Raw genomic sequence first — 12,152 nt, 5'->3', positions numbered from 1 at the left:
GATTGGATGCCAGCCATCACCAAATGTTCAGTTGACTTCCCGCTCCCAGGCTGAGGGCCCCTGTCCTGGGCACAGGGAGGACGGTGGGTCCCGGGTGGGTCGGGATTCCAGGAGCTGTTGGAAGCTCCGCCCTCGGCCCCCTCGAGGGCAAGAGGAAATCCCGGGTGGGTGGGTCAGGGCGCTGTTGTACTGAGCCTGTGGAAGGAAGAGTCTCTCTGTCGGGGAGGGGACGAGAGGAGGAGAGGAGGAGAGGAGGAGAGACCTCTGCGCATCCTGCGTGGGGAAAGGCTGGCACTCACAGGCTGGGCCCGTGTTCCATCCAGGGCGGGCTGAGGAGGGCTGGGGAGGCTGTAGGCCACGCGAGGCAGGCAGGCAGGCTGGCAGCCCCCGGGCTGGGGCGTGCGGATGGGGCTCGGGCAGGGGTGAGGGGCGCGCGGAAGGCAGGACGCGACGACTTTCTTAGGTGTGGGCTCTCTGTCGTCTGGGCTCTGGGCTCTGGGCTCTGGGCTCTGGGCTGGGGACTCGGGACTCGGGAGCTTGGGGCTTGCTGGCTGTCTGACGTGCCACCGGTGGGGGTGGGCCGGGCGGGCCTGGCGGGCGGCTGAGCGAGCGCAGCAGGCTCTTGGGGCTTGTCGGCCAGGGCCGCCCTCGTCTACGGCCATACCACCCTGAACGCGCCCGATCTCGTCTGATCTCGGAAGCCAAACAGGGTCGGGCCTGGTTAGTACTTGGATGGGAGACCGCCTGGGAATACCGGGTGCTGTAGGCTTTTTGGACTCCCTTTTGGCCGCGGCGGGGGACCAGTCTCAGGCCAGGCCATCCCCACCCACATGCATCCCACAGCCCACAGGCCACAGCCCAGGCCCCGGGGAGAGCCCACCCTCGCCCTCTCAGATGCCTGGCATATGCACGGTGGCTCCAGACAGAGTGGGCGCCCCGACACCCACCACCCTGGAGGCAGCAAGACAGGAGGTGAGAGAGCCTCTCTCCATTTGCAGCGAGCCCAGGCTGGCCTCGAACACCACATCCTCGCCCACCACCTCACTGGTCTCTCTCCCCGTGTAGTGTGTGGGATTGCCTGGGTGGGTGGGTGCCCCTGTGGGGGTGCCTCTTAGGAGGCCACGGCGCGTGGGTGACTGCTGCGGTGGTGGGTGTGGCTGTGAGAGCGTGCAAAGGTCTGTGTGACCACCGGTGTGTGAGAGTGTGTGTCGCTCCCCCTCCTGCCTCCTGCTAAGGTGACTCCTGCGAGAGTCTGTGTGTGAGTGAGTGTGTGAGTGTGTGAGTGAGTGTGTGTGTGATTGAGTGTGTGTGTGACTGAGTGTATGTGTGTGTGTGTGTGTGTGTGTGTGTGTGTTTGTGAGCTGTCCTTAGGTTCCGTGCCTGCTTATGCGCCCTAGGGTGCCTGTCTACCTGTTCGGTCCGGCTTTCTTACCCCGGTGAGTTCATGCCTGGCGCGCGTGTCTGCCTGCGTGGGTCTTGCCTCTGCGCGCCCGCGTATGTGTGCCCCTATAAAGGGGTGGCACGCACGTGTGTGTGTGTGTGTGTTTGTATGTTTGTGTGTGTGTATACTTGTGTGAATGCCCGCACTTGGGAGGGAGGGCAAGGGCAGTGGGGCCTGGCTCTTGGGCCAGCCTCTCCGCGGGGTGGGCGTGGCTAGTGTGAGTGTGTGTGTGTGTGTGTGTGTGTGTGTGTGTCCCGGGTGGGATTGGATGCCAGCCATCACCAAATGTTCAGTTGACTTCCCGCTCCCAGGCTGAGGGCCCCTGTCCTGGGCACAGGGAGGACGGTGGGTCCCGGGTGGGTCGGGATTCCAGGAGCTGCTGGAAGCTCCGCCCTCGGCCCCCTCGAGGGCAAGAGGAAATCCCGGGTGGGTGGGTCAGGGCGCTGTTGTACTGAGCCTGTGGAAGGAAGAGTCTCTCTGTCCGGGAGGGGACGAGAGGAGGAGAGGAGGAGAGGAGGAGAGACCTCTGCGCATCCTGCGTGGGGAAAGGCTGGCACTCACAGGCTGGGCCCGTGTTCCATCCAGGGCGGGCTGAGGAGGGCTGGGGAGGCTGTAGGCCACGCGAGGCAGGCAGGCAGGCAGGCAGCCCCCGGGCTGGGGCGTGCGGATGGGGCTCGGGCAGGGGTGAGGGGCGCGCGGAAGGCAGGACGCGACGACTTTCTTAGGTGTGGGCTCTCTGTCGTCTGGGCTCTGGGCTCTGGGCTCTGGGCTCTGGGCTCTGGGCTGGGGACTCGGGACTCGGGACTCGGGACTCGGGACCCGGGGGCTTGGGGCTTGCTGGCTGTCTGACGTGCCACCGGTGGGGGTGGGCCGGGCGGGCCTGGCGGGCGGCTGAGCGAGCGCAGCAGGCTCTTGGGGCTTGTTGGCGAGAGCCGCCCTCGTCTACGGCCATACCACCCTGAACGCGCCCGATCTCGTCTGATCTCGGAAGCTAAGCAGGGTCGGGCCTGGTTAGTACTTGGATGGGAGACCGCCTGGGAATACCGGGTGCTGTAGGCTTTTTGGACTCCCTTTTGGCCGCGCCGTGGACCAGTCTCAGGCCAGGCCATCCCCACCCACATGCATCCCACAGCCCACCCACCCACATGCATCCCACACCCCACAGGCCACAGCCCAGGCCCCGGGGAGAGCCCACCCTCGCCCTCTCAGATGCCTGGCATATGCACGGTGGCTCCAGACAGAGTGGGCGCCCCGACACCCACCACCCTGGAGGCAGCAAGACAGGAGGTGAGAGAGCCTCTCTCTATTTGCAGCGAGCCCAGGCTGGCCTCGAACACCACATCCTCGCCCACCACCGCACTGGTCTCTCTCCCCGTGTAGTGTGTGGGATTGCCTGGGTGGGTGGGTGCCCCTGTGGGGGTGCCTCTTAGGAGGCCACGGCGCGTGGGTGACTGCTGCGGTGGTGGGTGTGGCTGTGAGAGCGTGCAAAGGTCTGTGTGACCACCGGTGTGTGAGAGTGTGTGTCGCTCCCCCTCCTGCCTCCTGCTAAGGTGACTCCTGCGAGAGTCTGTGTGTGAGTGAGTGTGTGAGTGTGTGAGTGAGTGTGTGTGTGATTGAGTGTGTGTGTGACTGAGTGTATGTGTGTGTGTGTGTGTGTGTGTGTGTGTGTTTGTGAGCTGTCCTTAGGTTCCGTGCCTGCTTATGCGCCCTAGAGGGCCTGTCTACCTGTTCGGTCCGGCTTTCTTACCCCGGTGAGTTCATGCCTGGCGCGCGTGTCTGCCTGCGTGGGTCTTGCCTCTGCGCGCCCGCGTATGTGTGCCCCTATAAAGGGGTGGCACGCACGTGTGTGTGTGTGTGTGTTTGTATGTTTGTGTGTGTGTATACTTGTGTGAATGCCCGCACTTGGGAGGGAGGGCAAGGGCAGTGGGGCCTGGCTCTTGGGCCAGCCTCTCCGCTGGGTGGGCGTGGCTAGTGTGTGTGTGTGTGTGTGTGTGTGTGTGTGTGTGTGTCCCGGGTGGGATTGGATGCCAGCCATCACCAAATGTTCAGTTGACTTCCCGCTCCCAGGCTGAGGGCCCCTGTCCTGGGCACAGGGAGGACGGTGGGTCCCGGGTGGGTCGGGATTCCAGGAGCTGTTGGAAGCTCCGCCCTCGGCCCCCTCGAGGGCAAGAGGAAATCCCGGGTGGGTGGGTCAGGGCGCTGTTGTACTGAGCCTGTGGAAGGAAGAGTCTCTCTGTCGGGGAGGGGACGAGAGGAGGAGAGGAGGAGAGGAGGAGAGACCTCTGCGCATCCTGCGTGGGGAAAGGCTGGCACTCACAGGCTGGGCCCGTGTTCCATCCAGGGCGGGCTGAGGAGGGCTGGGGAGGCTGTAGGCCACGCGAGGCAGGCAGGCAGGCTGGCAGCCCCCGGGCTGGGGCGTGCGGATGGGGCTCGGGCAGGGGTGAGGGGCGCGCGGAAGGCAGGACGCGACGACTTTCTTAGGTGTGGGCTCTCTGTCGTCTGGGCTCTGGGCTCTGGGCTCTGGGCTCTGGGCTGGGGACTCGGGACTCGGGAGCTTGGGGCTTGCTGGCTGTCTGACGTGCCACCGGTGGGGGTGGGCCGGGCGGGCCTGGCGGGCGGCTGAGCGAGCGCAGCAGGCTCTTGGGGCTTGTCGGCGAGGGCCGCCCTCGTCTACGGCCATACCACCCTGAACGCGCCCGATCTCGTCTGATCTCGGAAGCCAAACAGGGTCGGGCCTGGTTAGTACTTGGATGGGAGACCGCCTGGGAATACCGGGTGCTGTAGGCTTTTTGGACTCCCTTTTGGCCGCGGCGGGGGACCAGTCTCAGGCCAGGCCATCCCCACCCACATGCATCCCACAGCCCACAGGCCACAGCCCAGGCCCCGGGGAGAGCCCACCCTCGCCCTCTCAGATGCCTGGCATATGCACGGTGGCTCCAGACAGAGTGGGCGCCCCGACACCCACCACCCTGGAGGCAGCAAGACAGGAGGTGAGAGAGCCTCTCTCCATTTGCAGCGAGCCCAGGCTGGCCTCGAACACCACATCCTCGCCCACCACCTCACTGGTCTCTCTCCCCGTGTAGTGTGTGGGATTGCCTGGGTGGGTGGGTGCCCCTGTGGGGGTGCCTCTTAGGAGGCCACGGCGCGTGGGTGACTGCTGCGGTGGTGGGTGTGGCTGTGAGAGCGTGCAAAGGTCTGTGTGACCACCGGTGTGTGAGAGTGTGTGTCGCTCCCCCTCCTGCCTCCTGCTAAGGTGACTCCTGCGAGAGTCTGTGTGTGAGTGAGTGTGTGAGTGTGTGAGTGAGTGTGTGTGTGATTGAGTGTGTGTGTGACTGAGTGTATGTGTGTGTGTGTGTGTGTGTGTGTGTGTGTGTTTGTGAGCTGTCCTTAGGTTCCGTGCCTGCTTATGCGCCCTAGGGGGCCTGTCTACCTGTTCGGTCCGGCTTTCTTACCCCGGTGAGTTCATGCCTGGCGCGCGTGTCTGCCTGCGTGGGTCTTGCCTCTGCGCGCCCGCGTATGTGTGCCCCTATAAAGGGGTGGCACGCACGTGTGTGTGTGTGTGTGTTTGTATGTTTGTGTGTGTGTATACTTGTGTGAATGCCCGCACTTGGGAGGGAGGGCAAGGGCAGTGGGGCCTGGCTCTTGGGCCAGCCTCTCCGCGGGGTGGGCGTGGCTAGTGTGAGTGTGTGTGTGTGTGTGTGTGTGTGTGTGTGTGTCCCGGGTGGGATTGGATGCCAGCCATCACCAAATGTTCAGTTGACTTCCCGCTCCCAGGCTGAGGGCCCCTGTCCTGGGCACAGGGAGGACGGTGGGTCCCGGGTGGGTCGGGATTCCAGGAGCTGCTGGAAGCTCCGCCCTCGGCCCCCTCGAGGGCAAGAGGAAATCCCGGGTGGGTGGGTCAGGGCGCTGTTGTACTGAGCCTGTGGAAGGAAGAGTCTCTCTGTCCGGGAGGGGACGAGAGGAGGAGAGGAGGAGAGGAGGAGAGACCTCTGCGCATCCTGCGTGGGGAAAGGCTGGCACTCACAGGCTGGGCCCGTGTTCCATCCAGGGCGGGCTGAGGAGGGCTGGGGAGGCTGTAGGCCACGCGAGGCAGGCAGGCAGGCAGGCAGCCCCCGGGCTGGGGCGTGCGGATGGGGCTCGGGCAGGGGTGAGGGGCGCGCGGAAGGCAGGACGCGACGACTTTCTTAGGTGTGGGCTCTCTGTCGTCTGGGCTCTGGGCTCTGGGCTCTGGGCTCTGGGCTCTGGGCTGGGGACTCGGGACTCGGGACTCGGGACTCGGGACCCGGGGGCTTGGGGCTTGCTGGCTGTCTGACGTGCCACCGGTGGGGGTGGGCCGGGCGGGCCTGGCGGGCGGCTGAGCGAGCGCAGCAGGCTCTTGGGGCTTGTTGGCGAGAGCCGCCCTCGTCTACGGCCATACCACCCTGAACGCGCCCGATCTCGTCTGATCTCGGAAGCTAAGCAGGGTCGGGCCTGGTTAGTACTTGGATGGGAGACCGCCTGGGAATACCGGGTGCTGTAGGCTTTTTGGACTCCCTTTTGGCCGCGCCGTGGACCAGTCTCAGGCCAGGCCATCCCCACCCACATGCATCCCACAGCCCACCCACCCACATGCATCCCACACCCCACAGGCCACAGCCCAGGCCCCGGGGAGAGCCCACCCTCGCCCTCTCAGATGCCTGGCATATGCACGGTGGCTCCAGACAGAGTGGGCGCCCCGACACCCACCACCCTGGAGGCAGCAAGACAGGAGGTGAGAGAGCCTCTCTCTATTTGCAGCGAGCCCAGGCTGGCCTCGAACACCACATCCTCGCCCACCACCGCACTGGTCTCTCTCCCCGTGTAGTGTGTGGGATTGCCTGGGTGGGTGGGTGCCCCTGTGGGGGTGCCTCTTAGGAGGCCACGGCGCGTGGGTGACTGCTGCGGTGGTGGGTGTGGCTGTGAGAGCGTGCAAAGGTCTGTGTGACCACCGGTGTGTGAGAGTGTGTGTCGCTCCCCCTCCTGCCTCCTGCTAAGGTGACTCCTGCGAGAGTCTGTGTGTGAGTGAGTGTGTGAGTGTGTGAGTGAGTGTGTGTGTGATTGAGTGTGTGTGTGACTGAGTGTATGTGTGTGTGTGTGTGTGTGTGTGTGTGTGTGTGTTTGTGAGCTGTCCTTAGGTTCCGTGCCTGCTTATGCGCCCTAGAGGGCCTGTCTACCTGTTCGGTCCGGCTTTCTTACCCCGGTGAGTTCATGCCTGGCGCGCGTGTCTGCCTGCGTGGGTCTTGCCTCTGCGCGCCCGCGTATGTGTGCCCCTATAAAGGGGTGGCACGCACGTGTGTGTGTGTGTGTGTTTGTATGTTTGTGTGTGTGTATACTTGTGTGAATGCCCGCACTTGGGAGGGAGGGCAAGGGCAGTGGGGCCTGGCTCTTGGGCCAGCCTCTCCGCTGGGTGGGCGTGGCTAGTGTGTGTGTGTGTGTGTGTGTGTGTGTGTGTGTGTCCCGGGTGGGATTGGATGCCAGCCATCACCAAATGTTCAGTTGACTTCCCGCTCCCAGGCTGAGGGCCCCTGTCCTGGGCACAGGGAGGACGGTGGGTCCCGGGTGGGTCGGGATTCCAGGAGCTGCTGAAGCTCCGCCCTCGGCCCCCTCGAGGGCAAGAGGAAATCCCGGGTGGGTGGGTCAGGGCGCTGTTGTACTGAGCCTGTGGAAGGAAGAGTCTCTCTGTCGGGGAGGGGACGAGAGGAGGAGAGGAGGAGAGGAGGAGAGACCTCTGCGCATCCTGCGTGGGGAAAGGCTGGCACTCACAGGCTGGGCCCGTGTTCCATCCAGGGCGGGCTGAGGAGGGCTGGGGAGGCTGTAGGCCACGCGAGGCAGGCAGGCAGGCAGGCAGCCCCCGGGCTGGGGCGTGCGGATGGGGCTCGGGCAGGGGTGAGGGGCGCGCGGAAGGCAGGACGCGACGACTTTCTTAGGTGTGGGCTCTCTGTCGTCTGGGCTCTGGGCTCTGGGCTCTGGGCTCTGGGCTCTGGGCTGGGGACTCGGGACTCGGGACTCGGGACTCGGGACCCGGGGGCTTGGGGCTTGCTGGCTGTCTGACGTGCCACCGGTGGGGGTGGGCCGGGCGGGCCTGGCGGGCGGCTGAGCGAGCGCAGCAGGCTCTTGGGGCTTGTTGGCGAGAGCCGCCCTCGTCTACGGCCATACCACCCTGAACGCGCCCGATCTCGTCTGATCTCGGAAGCTAAGCAGGGTCGGGCCTGGTTAGTACTTGGATGGGAGACCGCCTGGGAATACCGGGTGCTGTAGGCTTTTTGGACCCCCTTTTGGCCGCGCCGTGGACCAGTCTCAGGCCAGGCCATCCCCACCCACATGCATCCCACAGCCCACCCACCCACATGCATCCCACACCCCACAGGCCACAGCCCAGGCCCCGGGGAGAGCCCACCCTCGCCCTCTCAGATGCCTGGCATATGCACGGTGGCTCCAGACAGAGTGGGCGCCCCGACACCCACCACCCTGGAGGCAGCAAGACAGGAGGTGAGAGAGCCTCTCTCTATTTGCAGCGAGCCCAGGCTGGCCTCGAACACCACATCCTCGCCCACCACCGCACTGGTCTCTCTCCCCGTGTAGTGTGTGGGATTGCCTGGGTGGGTGGGTGCCCCTGTGGGGGTGCCTCTTAGGAGGCCACGGCGCGTGGGTGACTGCTGCGGTGGTGGGTGTGGCTGTGAGAGCGTGCAAAGGTCTGTGTGACCACCGGTGTGTGAGAGTGTGTGTCGCTCCCCCTCCTGCCTCCTGCTAAGGTGACTCCTGCGAGAGTCTGTGTGTGAGTGAGTGTGTGAGTGTGTGAGTGAGTGTGTGTGTGATTGAGTGTGTGTGTGACTGAGTGTATGTGTGTGTGTGTGTGTGTGTGTGTGTGTGTGTTTGTGAGCTGTCCTTAGGTTCCGTGCCTGCTTATGCGCCCTAGAGGGCCTGTCTACCTGTTCGGTCCGGCTTTCTTACCCCGGTGAGTTCATGCCTGGCGCGCGTGTCTGCCTGCGTGGGTCTTGCCTCTGCGCGCCCGCGTATGTGTGCCCCTATAAAGGGGTGGCACGCACGTGTGTGTGTGTGTGTGTTTGTATGTTTGTGTGTGTGTATACTTGTGTGAATGCCCGCACTTGGGAGGGAGGGCAAGGGCAGTGGGGCCTGGCTCTTGGGCCAGCCTCTCCGCTGGGTGGGCGTGGCTAGTGTGTGTGTGTGTGTGTGTGTGTGTGTGTGTGTGTCCCGGGTGGGATTGGATGCCAGCCATCACCAAATGTTCAGTTGACTTCCCGCTCCCAGGCTGAGGGCCCCTGTCCTGGGCACAGGGAGGACGGTGGGTCCCGGGTGGGTCGGGATTCCAGGAGCTGCTGAAGCTCCGCCCTCGGCCCCCTCGAGGGCAAGAGGAAATCCCGGGTGGGTGGGTCAGGGCGCTGTTGTACTGAGCCTGTGGAAGGAAGAGTCTCTCTGTCGGGGAGGGGACGAGAGGAGGAGAGGAGGAGAGGAGGAGAGACCTCTGCGCATCCTGCGTGGGGAAAGGCTGGCACTCACAGGCTGGGCCCGTGTTCCATCCAGGGCGGGCTGAGGAGGGCTGGGGAGGCTGTAGGCCACGCGAGGCAGGCAGGCAGGCAGGCAGCCCCCGGGCTGGGGCGTGCGGATGGGGCTCGGGCAGGGGTGAGGGGCGCGCGGAAGGCAGGACGCGACGACTTTCTTAGGTGTGGGCTCTCTGTCGTCTGGGCTCTGGGCTCTGGGCTCTGGGCTCTGGGCTCTGGGCTGGGGACTCGGGACTCGGGACTCGGGACTCGGGACCCGGGGGCTTGGGGCTTGCTGGCTGTCTGACGTGCCACCGGTGGGGGTGGGCCGGGCGGGCCTGGCGGGCGGCTGAGCGAGCGCAGCAGGCTCTTGGGGCTTGTTGGCGAGAGCCGCCCTCGTCTACGGCCATACCACCCTGAACGCGCCCGATCTCGTCTGATCTCGGAAGCTAAGCAGGGTCGGGCCTGGTTAGTACTTGGATGGGAGACCGCCTGGGAATACCGGGTGCTGTAGGCTTTTTGGACCCCCTTTTGGCCGCGCCGTGGACCAGTCTCAGGCCAGGCCATCCCCACCCACATGCATCCCACAGCCCACCCACCCACATGCATCCCACACCCCACAGGCCACAGCCCAGGCCCCGGGGAGAGCCCACCCTCGCCCTCTCAGATGCCTGGCATATGCACGGTGGCTCCAGACAGAGTGGGCGCCCCGACACCCACCACCCTGGAGGCAGCAAGACAGGAGGTGAGAGAGCCTCTCTCCATTTGCAGCGAGCCCAGGCTGGCCTCGAACACCACATCCTCGCCCACCACCGCACTGGTCTCTCTCCCCGTGTAGTGTGTGGGATTGCCTGGGTGGGTGGGTGCCCCTGTGGGGGTGCCTCTTAGGAGGCCACGGCGCGTGGGTGACTGCTGCGGTGGTGGGTGTGGCTGTGAGAGCGTGCAAAGGTCTGTGTGACCACCGGTGTGTGAGAGTGTGTGTCGCTCCCCCTCCTGCCTCCTGCTAAGGTGACTCCTGCGAGAGTCTGTGTGTGAGTGAGTGTGTGAGTGTGTGAGTGAGTGTGTGTGTGATTGAGTGTGTCTGTGACTGAGTGTATGTGTGTGTGTGTGTGTGTGTGTGTGTGTGTGTTTGTGAGCTGTCCTTAGGTTCCGTGCCTGCTTATGCGCCCTAGGGGGCCTGTCTACCTGTTCGGTCCGGCTTTCTTACCCCGGTGAGTTCATGCCTGGCGCGCGTGTCTGCCTGCGTGGGTCTTGCCTCTGCGCGCCCGCGTATGTGTGCCCCTATAAAGGGGTGGCACGCACGTGTGTGTGTGTGTGTGTTTGTATGTTTGTGTGTGTGTATACTTGTGTGAATGCCCGCACTTGGGAGGGAGGGCAAGGGCAGTGGGGCCTGGCTCTTGGGCCAGCCTCTCCGCGGGGTGGGCGTGGCTAGTGTGAGTGTGTGTGTGTGTGTGTGTGTGTGTGTGTGTCCCGGGTGGGATTGGATGCCAGCCATCACCAAATGTTCAGTTGACTTCCCGCTCCCAGGCTGAGGGCCCCTGTCCTGGGCACAGGGAGGACGGTGGGTCCCGGGTGGGTCGGGATTCCAGGAGCTGCTGGAAGCTCCGCCCTCGGCCCCCTCGAGGGCAAGAGGAAATCCCGGGTGGGTGGGTCAGGGCGCTGTTGTACTGAGCCTGTGGAAGGAAGAGTCTCTCTGTCCGGGAGGGGACGAGAGGAGGAGAGGAGGAGAGGAGGAGAGACCTCTGCGCATCCTGCGTGGGGAAAGGCTGGCACTCACAGGCTGGGCCCGTGTTCCATCCAGGGCGGGCTGAGGAGGGCTGGGGAGGCTGTAGGCCACGCGAGGCAGGCAGGCAGGCAGGCAGCCCCCGGGCTGGGGCGTGCGGATGGGGCTCGGGCAGGGGTGAGGGGCGCGCGGAAGGCAGGACGCGACGACTTTCTTAGGTGTGGGCTCTCTGTCGTCTGGGCTCTGGGCTCTGGGCTCTGGGCTCTGGGCTCTGGGCTGGGGACTCGGGACTCGGGACTCGGGACTCGGGACCCGGGGGCTTGGGGCTTGCTGGCTGTCTGACGTGCCACCGGTGGGGGTGGGCCGGGCGGGCCTGGCGGGCGGCTGAGCGAGCGCAGCAGGCTCTTGGGGCTTGTTGGCGAGAGCCGCCCTCGTCTACGGCCATACCACCCTGAACGCGCCCGATCTCGTCTGATCTCGGAAGCTAAGCAGGGTCGGGCCTGGTTAGTACTTGGATGGGAGACCGCCTGGGAATACCGGGTGCTGTAGGCTTTTTGGACTCCCTTTTGGCCGCGCCGTGGACCAGTCTCAGGCCAGGCCATCCCCACCCACATGCATCCCACAGCCCACCCACCCACATGCATCCCACACCCCACAGGCCACAGCCCAGGCCCCGGGGAGAGCCCACCCTCGCCCTCTCAGATGCCTGGCATATGCACGGTGGCTCCAGACAGAGTGGGCGCCCCGACACCCACCACCCTGGAGGCAGCAAGACAGGAGGTGAGAGAGCCTCTCTCCATTTGCAGCGAGCCCAGGCTGGCCTCGAACACCACATCCTCGCCCACCACCGCACTGGTCTCTCTCCCCGTGTAGTGTGTGGGATTGCCTGGGTGGGTGGGTGCCCCTGTGGGGGTGCCTCTTAGGAGGCCACGGCGCGTGGGTGACTGCTGCGGTGGTGGGTGTGGCTGTGAGAGCGTGCAAAGGTCTGTGTGACCACCGGTGTGTGAGAGTGTGTGTCGCTCCCCCTCCTGCCTCCTGCTAAGGTGACTCCTGCGAGAGTCTGTGTGTGAGTGAGTGTGTGAGTGTGTGAGTGAGTGTGTGACTGAGTGTATGTGTGTGTGTGTGTGTGTGTGTGTGTTTGTGAGCTGTCCTTAGGTTCCGTGCCTGCTTATGCTCCCTAGGGGGCCTGTCTACCTGTTCGGTCCGGCTTTCTTACCCCGGTGAGTTCATGCCTGGCGCGCGTGTCTGCCTGCGTGGGTCTTGCCTCTGCGCGCCCGCGTATGTGTGCCCCTATAAAGGGGTGGCACGCACGTGTGTGTGTGTGTGTGTGTGTGTTTGTATGTTTGTGTGTGTGTATACTTGTGTGAATGCCCGCACTTGGGAGGGAGGGCAAGGGCAGTGGGGCCTGGCTCTTGGGCCAGCCTCTCCGCTGGGTGGGCGTGGCTAGTGTGTGTGTGTGTGTGTGTGTGTG

General features: G+C 64.8%; 7 non-coding genes across 7 annotated transcripts; all 7 read left to right on the top strand.

Annotated features, from left to right (window-relative positions):
• The first annotated feature begins 650 nt into the window (after positions 1 to 650).
• Positions 651 to 769, top strand: LOC147999502 (5S ribosomal RNA). Its single transcript, XR_015644447.1, has one exon. It is a non-coding gene; the product is annotated as a 5S ribosomal RNA (ribosomal RNA).
• Positions 770 to 2,381: 1,612 nt separating this feature from the next.
• Rna5s4 (RNA, 5S ribosomal 4) lies at positions 2,382 to 2,500 on the top strand. Its single transcript, XR_015644516.1, has one exon. It is a non-coding gene; the product is annotated as a 5S ribosomal RNA (ribosomal RNA).
• A 1,609-nt stretch (positions 2,501 to 4,109) lies between these two features.
• Positions 4,110 to 4,228, top strand: LOC120098716 (5S ribosomal RNA). Its single transcript, XR_015644446.1, has one exon. It is a non-coding gene; the product is annotated as a 5S ribosomal RNA (ribosomal RNA).
• Positions 4,229 to 5,844: 1,616 nt separating this feature from the next.
• Positions 5,845 to 5,963, top strand: Rna5s8 (RNA, 5S ribosomal 8). Its single transcript, XR_015644515.1, has one exon. It is a non-coding gene; the product is annotated as a 5S ribosomal RNA (ribosomal RNA).
• A 1,638-nt stretch (positions 5,964 to 7,601) lies between these two features.
• Rna5s13 (RNA, 5S ribosomal 13) lies at positions 7,602 to 7,720 on the top strand. The gene has a single exon (XR_015644514.1). It is a non-coding gene; the product is annotated as a 5S ribosomal RNA (ribosomal RNA).
• A 1,636-nt stretch (positions 7,721 to 9,356) lies between these two features.
• Rna5s6 (RNA, 5S ribosomal 6) lies at positions 9,357 to 9,475 on the top strand. Its single transcript, XR_015644513.1, has one exon. It is a non-coding gene; the product is annotated as a 5S ribosomal RNA (ribosomal RNA).
• A 1,639-nt stretch (positions 9,476 to 11,114) lies between these two features.
• On the top strand, positions 11,115 to 11,233 carry LOC120098717 (5S ribosomal RNA). Its single transcript, XR_015644512.1, has one exon. It is a non-coding gene; the product is annotated as a 5S ribosomal RNA (ribosomal RNA).
• Positions 11,234 to 12,152: the final 919 nt, after the last annotated feature.

The sequence above is a fragment of the Rattus norvegicus genome, chromosome 19 (genome assembly GCF_021556685.1).
Source record: "Rattus norvegicus strain SHRSP/BbbUtx chromosome 19, alternate assembly SHRSP_T2T, whole genome shotgun sequence".
NCBI lineage: Eukaryota > Metazoa > Chordata > Mammalia > Rodentia > Muridae > Rattus > Rattus norvegicus.
The sequence above is the reverse complement of the archived record's forward strand: the minus strand, read 5'-3'. Positions and strand labels throughout refer to the sequence as shown.